The 17,997-nt window shown below is 37.0% G+C and overlaps 1 long non-coding RNA gene across 2 annotated transcripts in view; it reads left to right on the top strand.

Annotated features, from left to right (window-relative positions):
* Window positions 1–358: 358 nt before the first annotated feature.
* LOC140698286 (uncharacterized) overlaps window positions 359–17,997 on the top strand; it is a 199,894-nt gene continuing 182,255 nt past the window's right edge. For both annotated transcript variants that reach the window (XR_012075964.1, XR_012075965.1), the window contains exon 1: window positions 359–425. This is a non-coding gene — a long non-coding RNA (uncharacterized lncRNA). The remainder of the gene's footprint in view (window positions 426–17,997) is intronic.

Raw genomic sequence — 17,997 nt, 5'->3', positions numbered from 1 at the left:
GCATGTGGTAGAGAGAGTTCCTGGATGATACTGTACCCAAATATGGCATTCAGAAAAGAGTTAATTTCACTAGACCACACAAACTTAATGGCTTAGTGAAAAGAATATGTCTTACATCACAAAAAGTGGTTAATTTTGGAATACGCAGTCTTAAAACTATCAGTGATTTCATTTAGACTTTAATTCAAGATAATCTCTAGGCTTAATTACTTATGCATAATTCCCTATACATTTTTCTTTAAAAATAACAAACAAAAACAACTTCTAGTTTACAATTTCTAGTAAATAGTGAAAATATTACTAGATCTAGTAATCTTACAGAATATGTGACCTGACTACATACTTATTTTCTTTTCAGAATCTCAGTGTGGATCAATAACTATAAAACCTACAACAGAGTATTATTTCTCATGGAATGCTGAAAGGTATTGATTAATATATTTACTCGTTAGGGTTTTTTTTTATGGTATCCTGTCTTTTTATTATCCAGAGTATTTCATGATAAGCCTATATAATAAATAATAAGGAAATAAATAATGATCAGGAAAGAGTTTAGATAATTTTATGTAGTGTCGGCTTGGCACGTTATGTCATTGGACTTTTATTTTTCTTTGATTTGGAGTACAAAAATTTAACATTCCTTTAATGCTCAGTACAATTCCTAGTTTGGGGGCTATTTGTATGGTAGGTGTGTGTATTGGTTTCTGGGGAACCCAGCTTGACAGAAAGGTTAAACCAAATTGATCTCTAGAAAAAATAGACTCAAGCAAGTAGCAGAAATAGAAGATTGGCATAAAGTAGAGAAAGAGGCTTAAAGTTTATGTTGACTTCCTACTCGGTCACAGTGGATGAAGAGAATAATATAGCTTTTTCCAGTGACATAAAGTCATTCTGGGACTGTGGAGCTAGTAGTCCAACTCAAAATAGAGAAAAGGGACTGATGTTCTTGCTTCCTTTCTCACTGAAAAGTCAAAGCAATTGCAAGAGAACTTCCATATGATTCCACTACCATACTTACCTGTCCATCTCACCTGTGCCCAGAAGACTTTACTTTTTCTCCCATTTCACAGGTAAATTGTTCATGTTCCTAGATAAGGTTGATTCCTCCCCTGTGCACTAGATCAGTATCTTTCAGACTATCATGGATAGGAATTACTAGGGTCCCAGAGTCCTAGGTCCCACCCTGAGAGTGTGGCTTATTGGCTGTAGCATAGGGCCAGATAATTTGCATTTCTGACAGTCTCCCAGCTGATGGTCATTCTGCCATTCTTGGACTACCCTTGGAGTAGACTGCCCTAGAACACATTCATTGCATCTGCTCAAAGACAAGTCTCTCAATCGTCTCTTTCTGACATCAGTAAATCTCACTTTAATGAATCATTCATAACAGGATACAAACACCACCTTATATCTCTTATTTTAAATATAAACTAGTAAACAGTACTTCCCTAATCCTAATATCTTTCCATTATTTTGCCTGTTTCTCACTATCCCTTTGTAGCATACCTTCTTGAGAGTTGTCTGTACTCACCATCTTTAGTTTCTTTCTTCATAACCAAATTTTTGTTCACACTCCTCCACTCCACTGATACCACTTTTATCAAGGCCACAAAGGATCCCACATTGCAAAATCTAGCAGTCAATTATCAGTCCTCAACTTTCTTGACCTATGGACAGCATTTATCAGACTTTTGCTTTCGACCCCCGAAATAATTTCTTCACTTGGCTTCAAGGATGCCACATTCACCTAGTTTTCCTTTTACTTTCAGACCTGTCTTTCTCAGTCTCTTTTGTTGATTCTTCCTCATCTATATGCTAATGACTCCTAAATTCATTTCTTCCTCACACACCTCTCCTGTCAATTCAGACCTGTACATCCAATTATCTAGTTGACATCTCCACTTAGATGGTTAATAGACATCTTAAATTGAACATGTTAAAAAATGAGCTCCTGATATGCCTTCCACATCTCCAGCAAATGAAACGAAAGAAATAAAATCAAAAAACTATATATATGCAACCATTTCTATAGTCGTCCTCATTTCAGTTCCATGTTTCAATTGGTCAGGCCAAAAAGTTAGATTTCAGCCTTAACTTTTTCTTTTCCACGTATCTTGTCAGTTTTATCAGCAGGTCTTCTCATCTCTACTTTCAAAATATACCCAGCATTCAACCATTTTACACCACCCTCGCTTCCGCCATGCTGCTCCAAGTCATCATCATCTCTCGTCTGGTTTATTACAAGAGCCACCATTATTGATCTTGTACCAAGTAGTCCTTTTTTAACCCTCTTACCAGAGTAATTCTGTTAAATTATAAGTCAGATTATGCTATTCCTCTGCTTAAAACTCTTTTAATAGATTCCCATCTCACTCATAGTAAAAGTAAAAATATTTAGCATGAACCTTAAGGTTCTACATCATCTAGCTTGCTCTTATTTCTCTGATCTCATTTCTTTGTTCATGTCACTGGAGTCATTCTGGTACCTCAGAGAGGCAAGATACTCTTCCAACTCAGGGCCTTTGGATTTGCTCTTCTCTGGTGGAATTCCAGTCTCTCAAATGTCTTCTCACTTTCTTTTTAATTTAAAGATCACTTTTTCATAAGGTCTTTGCTGACTGCACTATCTCAGATTTCTTCTCTCTTCATCTGATTATTTCATGCTGTCTTTTGCTGCTTTACTTTTTTTCTCCTTAGAAGCTTACCACCAGTTAGGATCCTATATATTTTAATTATTTGTCTTGTTTATTATTTGTTTTCTCCACGAGAAAAAAAGCTCCATGAAAGCAGGAATGTTGCCTGTTTTGTTTGCTGGGATATTCTCAATGCCTGTAAGAATGCCTGCTACATAGCAGGTTCTCAGTAATATTTATTAGACGAATGAATACATTAATATATTACTGTTTTATTCCTGAACTTCCCTCATTTTAAAAAGGAGACTGTTTTCAGCACAAAAATTAAAATAGTGCCCCCCCACTTTTTTTGCAAAATGAGCCTGTGTAATGTTATTGCATTTTTGCATTTGTCTTTCTATGTGTGCATGATGAATGTATGAGTAAAAGGATATAGTTTAAACATAAAGTTAAGAATGCTTTTTCCTTCCAAATTTGAGATTTAGAATGCAAGCACTTTTGGTCTAAGCGAAGAAGTACTGTATCTAACTCTTGTTCTGACTTCTCTTGATAAGCCTCAAGTCACTGGAACTCTACAAAAATATGAAAGCAGTCTTCTCTTATTCTTGCCTTTGGCTAATGAAATTTGTCTCTAATAACATAGGGAAGACGGAAGAGACTGTAGGCCATGGAAAGGATGAGTTTAAATAAAATGAATTGGAGAAGATGGAGATCTGAGTGTCCATTCACTCAAGTCCCCTTCATTTGACCCTTGGCAATCAGGGACCACTTGTAGCTTCTAGAATTTAGTGCTTTCCCATTCTTGCCTTGAGGTTTCAGGGTTGTCTTAAAAGTATTCACTAATGAAAGAAGGAATTTAGAGTGAAAAACGTTAGCAAAATTCTCTAAAGGAGAGATTTCTGTCTTCTCATCTTTGCCTTCATCTGTGAAGCTGACTGATGCTCTGTAAGCCCGGGGGATCCTCTGTTGGCAGCTGTTGTTGCTACTTCAAAAGAGAAAAAATGGATGTGTGGGGGAGGAATATATTCAGGGCAAACATGGTTTTTTTTTTTTTTTCTCTGACTTTCTACTCAAAATTGAAGAAGTGAGAAAATGTAACTCCAGGATTAGGCTAGAGAAAAGGAGGATGTGAAGTAGTGTGACAGAGACAGAGACAGAGACAGAGACAGCCTCAGACTGTACTGCAAAAGACTTGTTTTGTATCATCTTAGTCATTGCCTTGCTCTGGGTTGTTTCACCAGGAAATAGATTAAACTGAATTCCCTACATAGTCCCTTCTGAGTACCATACTTAAGAGCTTGGTTTCTATCCTGAAGTCTCCACAGGCGCCTCCTCCCTCTCTGCTCTGACACCACTCGACTGCTGGCTGTGTGACCTCCCGGACCCTCGTTTTCCCTGTATGCAAATTGGGGATAATGAGAGAACTTGATTCATTAGGAATTTCTGAGGATGAAATAAAAGCGCTTATCAATGGACTTGGCAAATAAGGAGTTCTCAGTCATTGTTAGTCATCAGTAGTCCAGTGCCAAAGATGTTTGTGTATCTTTTCCCCACTTTAAGGAATAGAGAGTAGAGACTGAAATTGTTCGTGATAAGGAAGCAAAGATCATCAAACTGTCTGTGAATTAACAATATAAAAGTTTAGCTTTTAGAGTTTTGAAAGTGTAAAATATTGTTGGATCTCGTACGGCTGGTTGATAGTGATTGGCTGCAACATATCCCAGAAAGGGTCTAAAGCACACTCATCCCACAGGCCAGCCTTGAGGAGCTGCCTATTTAAGCCTGTCTTTCTGGCCCCATTCTTAGAACTTTATTTGTATGAATTCCTTTAATTCTCACACAAACCCTGTGAGGTCGGTATTGTTACAATAACCAGTTTATAGATGAGGAACTGAGGCACTGAGAGGTTAAGTAAGCTAGCTGAAGTCACACGGCTAATAAATGGCAAGTTCCGTGTTTGAACCCTAACGTCACGTTCTAAGTATGCTCCTAATATTATGTACGCACGTATATGCACACCCACAGACACAATAACAGTATCATAGCAACTATTTATTTCAAATTTTATTTTTTTAAATAATTGGCATTATTTAGGGGAAGCATGGCAGTTTAGCCATTGCATACTTCCAGTAAATAAATGCTTAAAGCTAAGCACAGAAATTAAAAGTAACATCTTCATTTATTATGTTCATCTTTGACTGTGACAGAGCAGAGCTCTCATCAGGGAGTCACTGACTCTCAGGTAAGTGTTCAGTTGCTGCTTCGTTTCCTTTGGAATCTATTTTCAGATTTTTCTAATTCATCCAACTCACCAGGGCAGACTGAAGTGTTAAATTATTGCCGAAAGCTTTTCGGGAAGAAATTGTTTAGGAAGAGAAATCTCAGAGAGGTTGGAAAATTGCCTGGTGATCAGAAAGAAGACTGTTTCAGTGGTAGCGTGAAAGAATAAAATTGGATCTTCAAATGTGCAATTTTCTGAAAGGTTGTTGTACGTTGCTTCATATAGCTTATCTCCCTCTTGAATTTGAAATGCATGTTTAGCAGGAACCAAAAATCTGGTGGTAGTAAATAACCCCACACATCAAAGTATGAAAGATTACATTTGTAGCTTGCTTTTTTAACAAATTCACAAACATCGTGGAACTATGCACAGTTAATTTGTATGTAGTAGCACTAGCTATATTATTTGTCAGTATTGTCTCCTCATCAGTATGTGTAGTCAAGGTTGTTTTGTGATTTGAAAGCTCCGGCAAACATAGTTAAACATAAATGTCTAGAGATCTAGGCTGGAAACAAGTCAGGTGTGCTTTGTCATTGAAAGTGTCGTAAGAGTTATGCAGTTTTATAAAAGGGGGTCAGAAAAACAGTTAAGGCCAGGTCATTAAAATAACCACCACATAGATGAAGCTGTACAAATTCATTGCCTCATTCCCTTGTCCTTTTTTGTTTCAGTGCTATTAAGAACTGTTGACCTTATAAAAGCAGCTTTAGGAGGACATAAGTAACTTGACTTAGAAATAGTTCCCTTTGTGAACACTCAAGTAAAAGCAGTCCAGTGACATACAGAAGTATGCACTTGACAATGCGTAGGTAAAGGAGCACTGTGTTGACAAACGTCTTTTGTTGTTGAAATTAAATGTATGCTTTTTCCTGCTTAATATGTTTTGTTCTTTCCACAGAGTCCATTTTAAATATGTATTACAGTCTGTTATAAAAGTAAGCAAAAGTGTGTTATTATCCTCTCATTGGCTTTTAAAGGCATTTATTAAACATTTATTAAGTACATTCTGTGGCCCAGGGACCGGACTGTCCTAAATTGCAAGATTAATATGATACAGCTTCATCTTTGGGGTCATTTGTCAATCTGGGAGCATAACAGAATATAAACAGATATGTACATGTGAGCTGAATAGTTCCAATCTTACAAGTATAGAGATACAGTGGAGAAGTAAAAGAAAAGGAGGTGGGTGCCATGTGGTGAAATGATCAGGAAAAACTTCACTGGAAAAAGGTAGAGCTTGAGCAAGTTTTGAAAGTTTAGCTCTTAATTTTCTTAATTTTTAACTGAGGGAAATGGACAGTGTAATTTATTGTGGGCCCTAAAATAAAATGAGATTTAAGTCATAAGGAACTTGGTTCTGTGCTTCAAATAGTAGAGAATTATATACTACATCCCTTCCTTGGTCAAGGCGCATCATTTTTCCTAGTAACTACATTTTTACCTCTCTTCCAATTAATGAAATAAAATCATGATATTTACCTGAACTATAGTATTATAAGACTACTAAGTGTAAAGAGACTGTGAAAAAATATTATTAGGAAACAGGATTTCCCTTGAGAAAGAAGAGAGGCTAATAGTAATACCAAAGCTCTTGAAGAACCTTATGTTATCGAGAAAATAGTATTCACAATTACATGCACGTGTCAGCAAGGAGTAGTTTGAATTGTAATATTTACACATAACCTGAGTCATAAAGCATATGGTTAAAATTTTAATTCTAGTATAGAGGCCTCTTGTCAGGTGTCTGTGGAAAGGTGTGCAGACACAGGACAGCACGAGGAGCGCTGAGACGTTTGCCGTGACTGAAAGTGGATTTGTCTCTGCAGGGCATGCTCCCTCTCCCTTCCTCCCTCTCTCCCCTTCCCCTCTCCTTTCCCTTCTCCTTTCTCTCTCTCCCTTTTTTCCTTTTTCTTCCACCCTCCTTTTCTTCTTTCCCTCCTCTCTCTCCCTCCCTTCATTGTCCTTCCTTCTCTCTTGTTCTCTTTCACTTTCACATGCGTGTCCTGCACTGAAGATGCAGGGGTTCCCCAGGCGATTCTGATGTGGTCTCTGTTTTTAACTGTTGCCTGGCTATACGGCTGCAAGTGAAGCACATAAATTCTGATATTTTACACTTCAGAGTTGGAAGTATTATGTTTTACCTTTCTACTTCTTCGACGCTGTTTAAAACAAAACAAAATAAGCAAAAGTTACCTTTTCTAAGCCTTCAGACATGCCCACTTAGGCTATAATTTCTGTCTTACTGCAGTCCATAAGGTTTTCAAGAAGTTATTGAACTTAAAGCTGGAAACTGCTCATAACTGCTGTTCAGTAATGGTGATGCATCATTCATGTGAACCTCATTAATAGGTTTTCTTATAAGAGTGGTTCAGAAACATGCCTATGATAAAAAAGTGTCCTTTTTTATATGTTTTTTCTGTCAAAATACATTTATTAATATCTATCAAAATACTTGTATAAGTCAGTAGTTTTCTATAAAATGGCACTTAGGATTATTTGAGCAGCAAGATTTGTTTCATGGTGAATCACTTATGCGTTCAGCAAGGATTTATTGATCATCCTCTTTATGCTAGACACTAAATGCTAGAGGTTAAAGACTAACATAATATACTCATTCAGTATCTTAGAAATAAGAAAGAAATACATGTATAAGATAATTTCAATATAATGTGCTGTATAATTTGTACAAAATGAGGTGGGACGTAAACAGGTTAGTGTTCTGTGCGGGTGGGATAGAAAAGGCTTCAGGAGACTGTGGCTTAGATGGATTCCGCAGAATTTCCTGAGTAGATCAGGAAGGAAAGGCCATTCTACCCCAGGAACAGCATGTGAAAATGGACCACTGAGGTGTTAGAGATCACATGTTGCTCAGGGAGCTCTAAGTAGCTTGGGCTGGTGCCGGAGAAGAGTGCATGGTACGGTGGGAGGAGGGAGGAGACAGGGTTGGAGAGGTAGCAGGAACCAGCCGGTGCTCGTGGCTTTCCAAGGAGGTTAGATCTTACTACAGGTAGTCTTTCAAGAGTTGCAAAAAGGGGACTGGTGCCAGACTTGTTTGCTGTTTAGAGGAAGATCTCTCAGAAAAAAAATATAAATATTGGAGAGAGTGGTAAGGAGAATGATGGCTAGGAGGGTAGCTAGGGAGCTATTTTGGGGCTCTGCTAAGAATTAGGAGGTATACAGAGGGAGTATTACACATGGACTCGGCACTTTGCATAGAATTTTGTGAATTACTAGATGTGGAGGTGAGAGATCAGGAAGATAAGAATGACCTCTCGATTTCACAAAATACAGTATTGCAGGAAAGCTGCTGGGGAATCATCTAGAACAGTGCTAAACATTAAGGTGCGTGTTACCTTGAGACTCCCTGGGGGGTCTTGTTAAAGGTAAATTTTATTTCAAATGTTGAGGGCAAGGCCTGAGATTCTGCATTTTCAACAAGTTCCCAGGGGATCCAAAGTGGCTGGTCTTCAGACCACACTTCGAGCAGAGGGGGCCATGTGAGCCGACTCAAGAGAGGGTAGAACTAAGTGAAGGGCCGATGTGTGTGGACATACATCCTGTGTGATGAAGGAGGTACAACCAAGGAAAGAAAGAAGTCAAGCTCTTTAAGAGAAGGAAGAGGGAGGATTCCCAAACCACGTGTGTCTCACCAAAAAAGGGGTTCAGGAGTTCCCACCACCCAGAGACAGCTGTTAGCAGAAAGCAGGCATTTAAACTTAATACACATTAAGTGGGTCCTAAAATTTCTTGTAAGTAAAGAAAAGTTATAGTTAAAATTTTATCTTGAAAAAAATAAAGAGAACATGGAATAAAATAAATTATCTTAAAATTGTGGGAATATGTTAACTGAGCATGAGTAAAGAATAGGTGAGGTCTTAATTTGTACGTGTGGTTGTGACTATTTTTTTAAAAAAGTTAAATCATTTGGTTGCACAGCATAGTCATAAATAGATTTGTTTTGCAAAACTCTTCAAGGAGTTCCCTAATTTTTTCAGGGCTTCTTTTGTTCCTGTGACATTCAAATCATTGTTTTTTGAAGAACCCATCCATAAGTTCTCTCTTCAGTTGTTAAAGGATATAAATTTGCCAGCTACCCTTCAATAATCCCTTTGTATTTGACCGGAGCAGTTCTCTCATAGCACTTGCATCAACTGCATGAAATCATGTGTCTTTTGCATGATTTTGATTAACTTCCATTATATTTGCATTGAATAGCATGAGATAATTGCCCCATCTAAAAATTGGTGGTTCAAGATGGATGCCACTCTTGGGCATCCACTGTTAAATATGTGGCCATAGTTAGTAAATATTCCTGGGTTTTGATGGCTGTTGCTGCCTTATACAGCTTCACAGTGGCAGGAGTGAACTTGAGTAATGTGAACTCAGGGTTGACTAGAAACTTAACAACCCATGTGCTCTGATACTGGGATGAATGGAAAAGGAAGAGAAGGATAATGCTTTCACAGAATTCACACATTTTAGGCAAGTAGTCTATTAACTGTATCCAGGAAGGTTGATGCATTATGTTTCAGCAGATTTTGAAATTGAAATGCATTAGTTTGATGTGAAAATCTCATCTGTCAGGGAGGGATAATTAGGAAATATCTGGAGTTTTGGGTGTTGCCTAAGTTGCCAGAGTTAGAGTCTCAATGAAGGCTCCAGGTATCTCCAAAGCCCTAGGAACATACTGGGTCCCCAGGGGTGCAAGCAAAAGGGAAACCCTGAAAAGTTGCTAATTGACAGTTAAATAAAAACAAAACTACCCTTGTGATGGGGGTTGGGAGGTCAAGATGTCTGGATTCTAATCCTGATTTTTCATTTAGCAGTATGGTGTGCCTGAGTTTCTTTTTCAGCTCCAACAGTCTCTGACTCTGTGTGCAGTGTTAAGAGCTTGGGTTTTGAAGTCATAGATCTGGGTTGAAATCCCAGTCCTGTCACTTACTGTGTGATCCTGAGTAAGTTCCTTTCTGAGCCTTATTTTACTAAAATCTTTAAATTGAGGATTAAAATATCTACCGGTACGGTATAGTGCATTTGATCAAAGAGCATCAAGGACATAGCTATATCTATACACTTATATCTGTATCTGTATCTATAACAAAGTTAGGTTTATTGACTTGTTGCATCAAGAGAGAGTGCATACCAGAGGAACCATGGAGCATCTCACAAAGCAAAGGAAGAAACAGGGTTAAAAACAGGACTTGAGGGAAGGATGGAGTTTCGATAGTATTTAAATAGAGCAGAATTTTAATAATGCCAAAAAAGAACAAGGCTCTAATGTAAAGGAGTTAGCATGAGGCCTGAGCTGAGATGTGGACTCTGGATTCTGTTTCCTTGGAAACTACCAAGTTAAGATAAATGTTGAACATTGTGGCTGAAAAACACTTACCAAAGTTTTGTACCTCGGTTGAAAATTGACACTGCTTCTCAGTGTCAGAGTAACTTAAATCTTCCAGAGAAGAGTGGGCTGTTCCATTTTTACTGATCTGATTTCAAACAGCTAAGTCTCTGATAGTCTGTGATTTCGGAGAACAAAGTGTCTCAGCACGACATCCCCCAGTAAAGTAACAAAAGCAGTGGTAGTTGACTTCATAGGCTGTTACTAATAAAACTGGAGAATGCATATGAAGTGCTGGGCACAGTTCTTGTCCTTGAAGTCAGTATTACTTCCCGTAATAAATCGGCTAATGAGTTAAATCGGCTAGTCTTCAGTCACTTAAAAGCACAACTTTGAAAACCTAACCATTCAATAAAAGGATAGAGTCCATTGCTTTGACCTTAGGAACCCAATGCTTTGAAAAGATGTCTGGATGCAGCATAATTACCTGTTGCCATTGAAAATACAGATTTCATGGCCCTGCATCATCAGAAATGCTACTCAGTGGGCTTGGAATAGGATGTGTATTTGCACTTTTCAAAAGCTCCTGGTTTTGATGCGCAGCCAAATTTCACAAACATTCATATAACAAATGAGCATGAGGAAGCATTGTCACAGTATATGTATTATTCTCAAGTGGTTAGGGGGAAAGATTTAGAACATCAAAGAATATGGTTTAAATGTCATCTAGTCCAGATTTCACTCAGTATTGAAATGCACTTTGCAACATCCCTGCTACATGGATTTTTCAACCCAGGTACTTTCAATGTTAGTAAAATCAATCTTATGCAACTTGATGCTTTGATACTGGACATACCCTATCATGAGTAAGTCCTGTTGCCACTCAAATTCCGTTCATTGTTTAGTTCTGCCTTGTGTTGTACCAACTGAGAGGTCTGCTTTTCTCTGTCACATGATGGCCCTTTAAAATAACAAGCTCCCTAAACTTGTCTTTTTCCAGGAAGGACATGCCCAGACTTTTTGACCATTCCTCTAATGATATGTTTCCAGGACTTCCACCTTCCTGGTTATTCTCATCTGTACATACTTGTTGGTCCATATTATTATACACAGTACAGAATGCAATTACCTGAGATATGCCAGGTTGGACTGGTCAGCCTAGATTATAGAAGAGTAAAAAGTATTATTCATAAAAAAATGATGACACATTTTTCTTTTGTAGGATTAACACAGTTTATTACAGTTTAAATATATTATCCTTTCCTTAAAGAATTATCATTATGACTGACATGAAAACATTTTCTGCTCTAACAACTGCTGTCTGCAGTCAAGTCAGTTGGCAAGAAAATGGTAATTTTGCACCTGTAATATGTATCTCAGTGATGAATGGAGTTAACAATTTTTTCATCAGTCCACAGGATGATTTAAGATACACTATATATATTTTTTTACATTGAATTTTTAAATCCCTTTAAGCAGTCACTATGCTGGGACTTCTCAAATAGCTGATCTACAAAGGATTTCAGGATCTTACATTTTGGATCTCCAAGAATCCTGCCGACTGAGAATTGGACTGAAGCTCAGTGGGGAAAACAGCTTAGAGCCCACTAGTGCCTCTTCTCTTCTATTTTATGGCTTTGAACTTTGTTTAAAAGTCAGATCTCTTCCCCTTCTCTTTACTCCAACAGGCTCAAACGTATTGGATTAGCTGGTCAGTTCATTTAGGAATGATGGCAATAAAATGTGAATTTAGGTTGGTTCATGTGTATTTTTCCAAATATTAGTATTTTGCACCGTAAGTAACAGAAACAAAGTATAGTAACACAGCTGAGCACAGCAAGCTGCAGTTGTGTGGTTCTTTACATGATGATACTTCACCTAATGTCACTTTTCCTGACTCGACGTGGATTTGCACTTTGTCGCTCTTGCTTCCAGTACCCCCAGCTTGTGCCTTTTACTCTTTTCTCTGTAGCTGAGCAGCCTCAGTATATCCCTACCTCCCTTTCCATCAAGTTGCCTTCACATTTTTCTTGAAAGTTAAAATCCTATATTTACTGAAGTTATTTCCTTATTTATTAGAAACTAAGTTATATTTTAACCATGCTCATATACTAGCACAGTTATTGTTCTGTTAGTTCTCTAATCAAATGATACAGGTTTGAGTGATCTGACATAACCCAACATAACCCATTATCCCGTAACCCTTCTTGGTTGTAATGCATGCTTTTGGAAAATGTGATATTTTCTTCAGGAATGCAATTTTGCATTTTATTTGCAGAGTGATCAGGACTTTTCCAGCCAGAACTGGTTGAGAGACAGTATGATTTGAGGGGTTTTGTGGGGCTGGGGTCCTCTAAATCTTGAACAACTCAATGCCTGTGCCTCAGCGTCAGTGCCAATATGCTTCATTAAATGTGAAAATAGATGAATTATGAATAGATGACACTTTTCTCTCCCAAAAAATTGTAAGTCCCCTCAGCACCAATACACACAGAAGCTAGCCCATGCAAGTGAATTCTCAGGATTCCCCCATTTCTGTCCCATGTCAAGGCTTCTGTCCCATTTCACTCTATCTTAGCCAGTATGATTTTGCTTTATCTTTACTCTTTGGCTTTAATTTCTTATCAGGCCTCAATTTGATCAGTATCTCTGCCCCTTCCATCTGTGGAAATCACTTTGCCTTTCCTTAGGTGTTTGCACCACGAACTTTCTATGTGGTTTCTTGTTTGTTCTGTCTTTTCCATCCCAGTTCTAAGCACAGTGGAGCTCTCTCAACCAGGCTGATGTTTTCAGCAGTGTCTCTGGTTAGAACAGCCCCGGTCAATCCTTGAGAGGAAATTGACTTAAAAAGACTCTGTCAAGGGAGCACACAATGACATTTTTGATCCTGTGGGCTTACTTTCAAAGCCACTATTACTTTTCAATAAGGCTATGCCTCTTCAATCTTTATATCTGCAAAAGCAATCTATTTATTAGCACAAGCCCAAAGTGGGATTCAATTTATACCGCAGACCTCTAGGCCTTTGGTTCTTTTATAATATTTTTTAAATGTTACTTTATATTCTGGTAGATTCTCCAAGTATGTGTTATCTGTATGTGGGAAGATACTAGTACAGAAGGTAAAGGCACATTATTTCTTTCAAATCAGTGGCAAGTTGTTCAGGAATGCTTTGTGCCAGTGCACCATATAACAAGTTCTTACTCTGAAATTGTTTTTCTTTATCCTAGCATATCTAACAGCCCCATCAAGTCACAGCCTGGACACATCCTGGGAGACACTGGCTGTGGTGCCATCAGTCCAGGGCTGGTAATGCTCATGTTGGCTCAGAGTTGGCAAGTTCAAGGACTACTAGGTCAAAACATGAAACTCTAAAACATTTTAATTTACTTGATTTGCTTTTAAAAAGACAATGAAGAGTTTTGTTTTTTTAAATTGAAGTCTCTAAGAATTCAGATAACATTTTTAGTTGGTTGAATGTTTATGTATTTGGTCAGAATCTTTCAGAAGAGGAAGCTTTCTTAAGAGAAAGCTAGATTTGCCATTATGTGTAACAAAGCTGTTTGCATTTCTAAATGCACAGAAAAAAGAAAACAGCAATCATATTTTATCAACTGAAGGAATCTATCAATTTGTAGAGAAGTAACAGCCATTGGTTCGTATATTTAAAAGATAGCCAGATGAAATAAAATGTCTCTAATTCCCAGAAAATTGTTTTACCAGCCAAGTGTATTTAAGGAAATACTATTTAAGTTTGGGAAATATAAATAATAAGGTACAGTTATGTCTACTTTAAAAATAGAATTGCCATTTTGGAAGTAGAAGCTCAGTACTTTTTCATCTCAGTCAATAGAATCGTTGATTTTGATTAAACTGTATTCTTGTGCCGGCCTTAATTGAATAAAACTTTTTAAACTGTATCTATGTTGTTTCCTTTACCAAAATTAAGTACTTCCAACATCATTGTTCAAATAATTTCCATGTTGAATCAATAGATACTAAAATACAAAAATATATAATGCCACATCTTCTTTGCTTACAGTGATTAGTGCCTTAATTTAAATGTTCAGCTTCATAAAATCATAAGTAGTTTGTTAAATGGCATAGTATATTAAGACTGCAGTCTACATTTTGAAGGTTAATGTTAATTTAAAAAATAGCTATAAAAGAATGTGGGAAATTAAAGAGCATTTAATGGTACTTAATATAAACTCAGTAAATTATGCAAATAAACATTCATCTATTCATGTTAATGTTTTTATATATGCATTCTGCATAAAACTTTTACAAGTTAGGTGATCATTGAAGTGCAATATGTAATGAGCACTTATCCTTTATTCAAATATTTGAAGTAATTTTTTATAAATAATAAGCATGGCTTAGTTCTGAAATATAGCTTCACTAATTTCACATTTTGTATGTGTGGGATTTAAAATATTTTTTGGTTTTGCTATGTGTTGTGCCTGAGAGAAACCAAATGAGAATATTATATTTTGATGATGTTAGAAAACAATGTCATTCTTTAAAATTCAAGCTCTTGACTCTGCTTTCGTGGGGGGTAGTGACTTTTCCTGGTTTGCCTCTCATGCACGCACGAGGACAGCAGTAGAAAACGTATCTAAACAGCACTTTCATTAAGAAGCCCTTAACCCAGTTACATTGCTAATACTTTGCGACGGGGTTTTGTGATTGGTTTGTATTGTTAAATCTATTTTAATAATGAAGAGTTGGAGGCCCAGAGAGCTGGAAAGCAATGTCACACAGCTAGGCAGCAAAAGAAAAAATTCAAACCTCTGATTGTTCAGATCTGGAGATTGTAGTTACTGATAATTTTATTCTTTGTGATCTTTTGCAACTAAGGTATTTTTGCTATCAAGAACCTCAGCACTAACCTAAAAATGATAAACTGTCGTTTCACTATTACAGGGGTGGCAATGTTCTTAATACCCATGGATATTAAGAGTGCTGCTAAAGGACTGTTACACCCTGTCAGCCACAAAAAAGTTTCTGGGTGGAATCTGGACTAAAATATTATTTCTCAGTCTGGTTGTCTTTATGTTAGACAGTATTCTGTTCCTTGAAGAAAGTGAGGTTCATAATTATTTATCCCACCATGTCAGTATAACTGAGTGATAAAGAGCTTGTAGTCTAGATTCAGCCAGACCTGGATGTGTATTCTGGTTCTGCTATCTAACAACTGTGTGCTCTAAGGAAGTTACGCATGCCTCAGTTACCTTATCTTTATGTTAGGAATAAATCCTAGTACTCAGCTTATGAAGTTATTGTGAGAATTACCACAGAATAATTGGCCAGCTAAAATGCTTAATATAGCGTCTAAAATATATTAATGTTGAAAGTGTTAGCTGTCACCAATATTAATATTTCCATCAGATTTTTTTTGGACAAATATTCCCAGTAAATAGTGTGTAGTCAATGAATAATAGTGAAATTTTACTTGGTCAATTACAAAACAGTTACTTTACCTTCCTCATATAATGTAGACATTATCTCTTTGTACTTGGACATTTAAAAGATCTCGGAGATGTCAGTAGCTCCAGGGATGTTGCTCATTGTCTTAAAGGTCTTCTATAACTCATGAAGAACACTGTGCTCACCTTTGCCCCTAACAGTCTTCCCTGACACAGTGTTTTTGCTACAGTGCACAACAGTGACCTCATTCCCCCCCCATTGGTACCACTGAGAGTAGTGAATGTGATATTATCCGTGCTTGAATGGCTACAGACAACACAGTTGCCTCATCACACAAGTGAGGAATTTCCAGTTTTTCATAAAGTATACGCAGTGCCTGCCTAGCTTTCCAGCTGCCTCTTCAACTTTGTCCTTGCACATCACAGTGTAAGACTTGCCCCAATCACTCTTTTTGGTTCCTCTGTGCCCTTAGATAGTATTTCCTTCCTCTAGAATGTTAATGGATTTCTTACCCATGAAAATTCAACTCAAAGTTTGTTCTTTCTCTGAAGGTTTTCTCAACTCCTGTCCTCCAGCAAACTTAGGGGAGATGGGAAGGGTCTTTTCTTATAGAGGTTCCCAACAGAGGTGGAGGTAGAAAAAGCCAGATTACCTAGGACACTTTTTTTTTTTTTAGTATTCATATGCTGTGGGCTTTCCTTCCCCCCAATGTAGGGATGAGCACTAAAATATGTAATATAAAAATTTCCCCAGGTATTTCTAGTGAAACATCCACTACTCCTTACTTCTGTCACCCCATAGAGAAGCACAGATTCTTGATTTCATGGCTCTCATACTACCTACTAGGGTGTAGTCAGGTTGTTTTACAAGTGCTTATTTCTATATTTGTCACCCACCAAACTTTTTGAGGGTTTTCACCTTTTAATTGAAAGAAAGTATAGTGTGAACACCTGATGAAAGTTAATTTGTGCTTTTATTTTGATACACAAATGAATATAATTTAGTACCAAGTTGCTTATTTCATTGTCACTTAACTAGATACCTCAATTTATATAAAGAAATGCATATTAATGTTTTTAGATCCAAACAGAAAAACAGTCTAAACATTAAAATGCAAATACATTGTTTCTTAAGAAAGTCCGCCATGCCGTCATGCATTCTTACTGTATACAGAGCTATGAGGTTGGTTTGCTGGTGTTCTAGATCACCTTAAATTGAGTGAAAAGACTGAATGGATTTGGTTGGAATCTTCTGCAGAAAGATGCACCATTAGCAGCAGGAGTTGGTAGTCTAACAGACTGTCAGTAGACACAAGCCCTAAAATAGATACCCTAAAATAGCTGAAAAGTTTGGAGTGTTTTAATTTAACAACAAACATCTCCATCGATATGTCACTCAGGAATAACAGAAATAAGATCAATGCATATTTATCATCATTCTAAGTTGTATTAGCATGTTAAATTGATTATAATACATTAAAAATAGAATTTACATCAATATGCATTGATACATATTAAATATACATTAAAATATAATGCATTGAACATAGAACTTAGTTAAAATGTTTAAAAAATACGTATTTTAACTCTCTGTGTTAGAACATAAGTAACACAGAAAAGTGAGGTAGACATGTGTGCATAACATAATGTGATACATGTTGCCATAGAAGAATGAACTATTTCTTTTGGCTCAAAAGGGGAGCTACTCATTTGGAGTTGAGTTGTGAAATGCATGAGAGATGATAAATAAGCTGATGCTTAAAGAATGGGTGGCTTTCTGGGTAGCGTTTCACAGGGGTGTAATCAGAAGTTCAAAAGGAGAGCCTGAAGTGTTTGGAGAAGTTGAGAATTTCAGTGTTGCTGAATTATAAAGAGGTGAGGATTAGCGATGAGTTGGGAGAATTTGAAAGAGATGGAAAGACTCGACCATCCTGAGGAGATCTGAATCAATACTATTGACAACAGGGAATATAGAAAAATATTTAGCAAGGTGTGACTTAATTACTTTGTTTGTTTTGTTAAAATAAAGTACAAAAAACAGACTAGATTTGAAAATTCCCTGAGCACATAAAATCAGTTAAGCCGCGTAAGTGATACCTAATTTAGCTTATGTTGCAATGCAAGTGAAATTTAACTTGGGTCATATTTTGTAAATGCCTCTGAAAATCATGAACAAAACCTAAATTATTTTCTGAAAATGGCGTAAGATATAACTACTTTTAACCAACCCTCTGTCATTTGGAGGAACTCTGATGCTATAACCAATATTTATAAAGAATAAACAACCTCTTCATCTTCAGTATATAAATTGTCCTGTT

This window comes from Vicugna pacos, chromosome 9, assembly GCF_048564905.1.
Source record: "Vicugna pacos chromosome 9, VicPac4, whole genome shotgun sequence".
Lineage (NCBI taxonomy): Eukaryota > Metazoa > Chordata > Mammalia > Artiodactyla > Camelidae > Vicugna > Vicugna pacos.
This window is presented reverse-complemented; position numbering and strand designations above follow the sequence as displayed.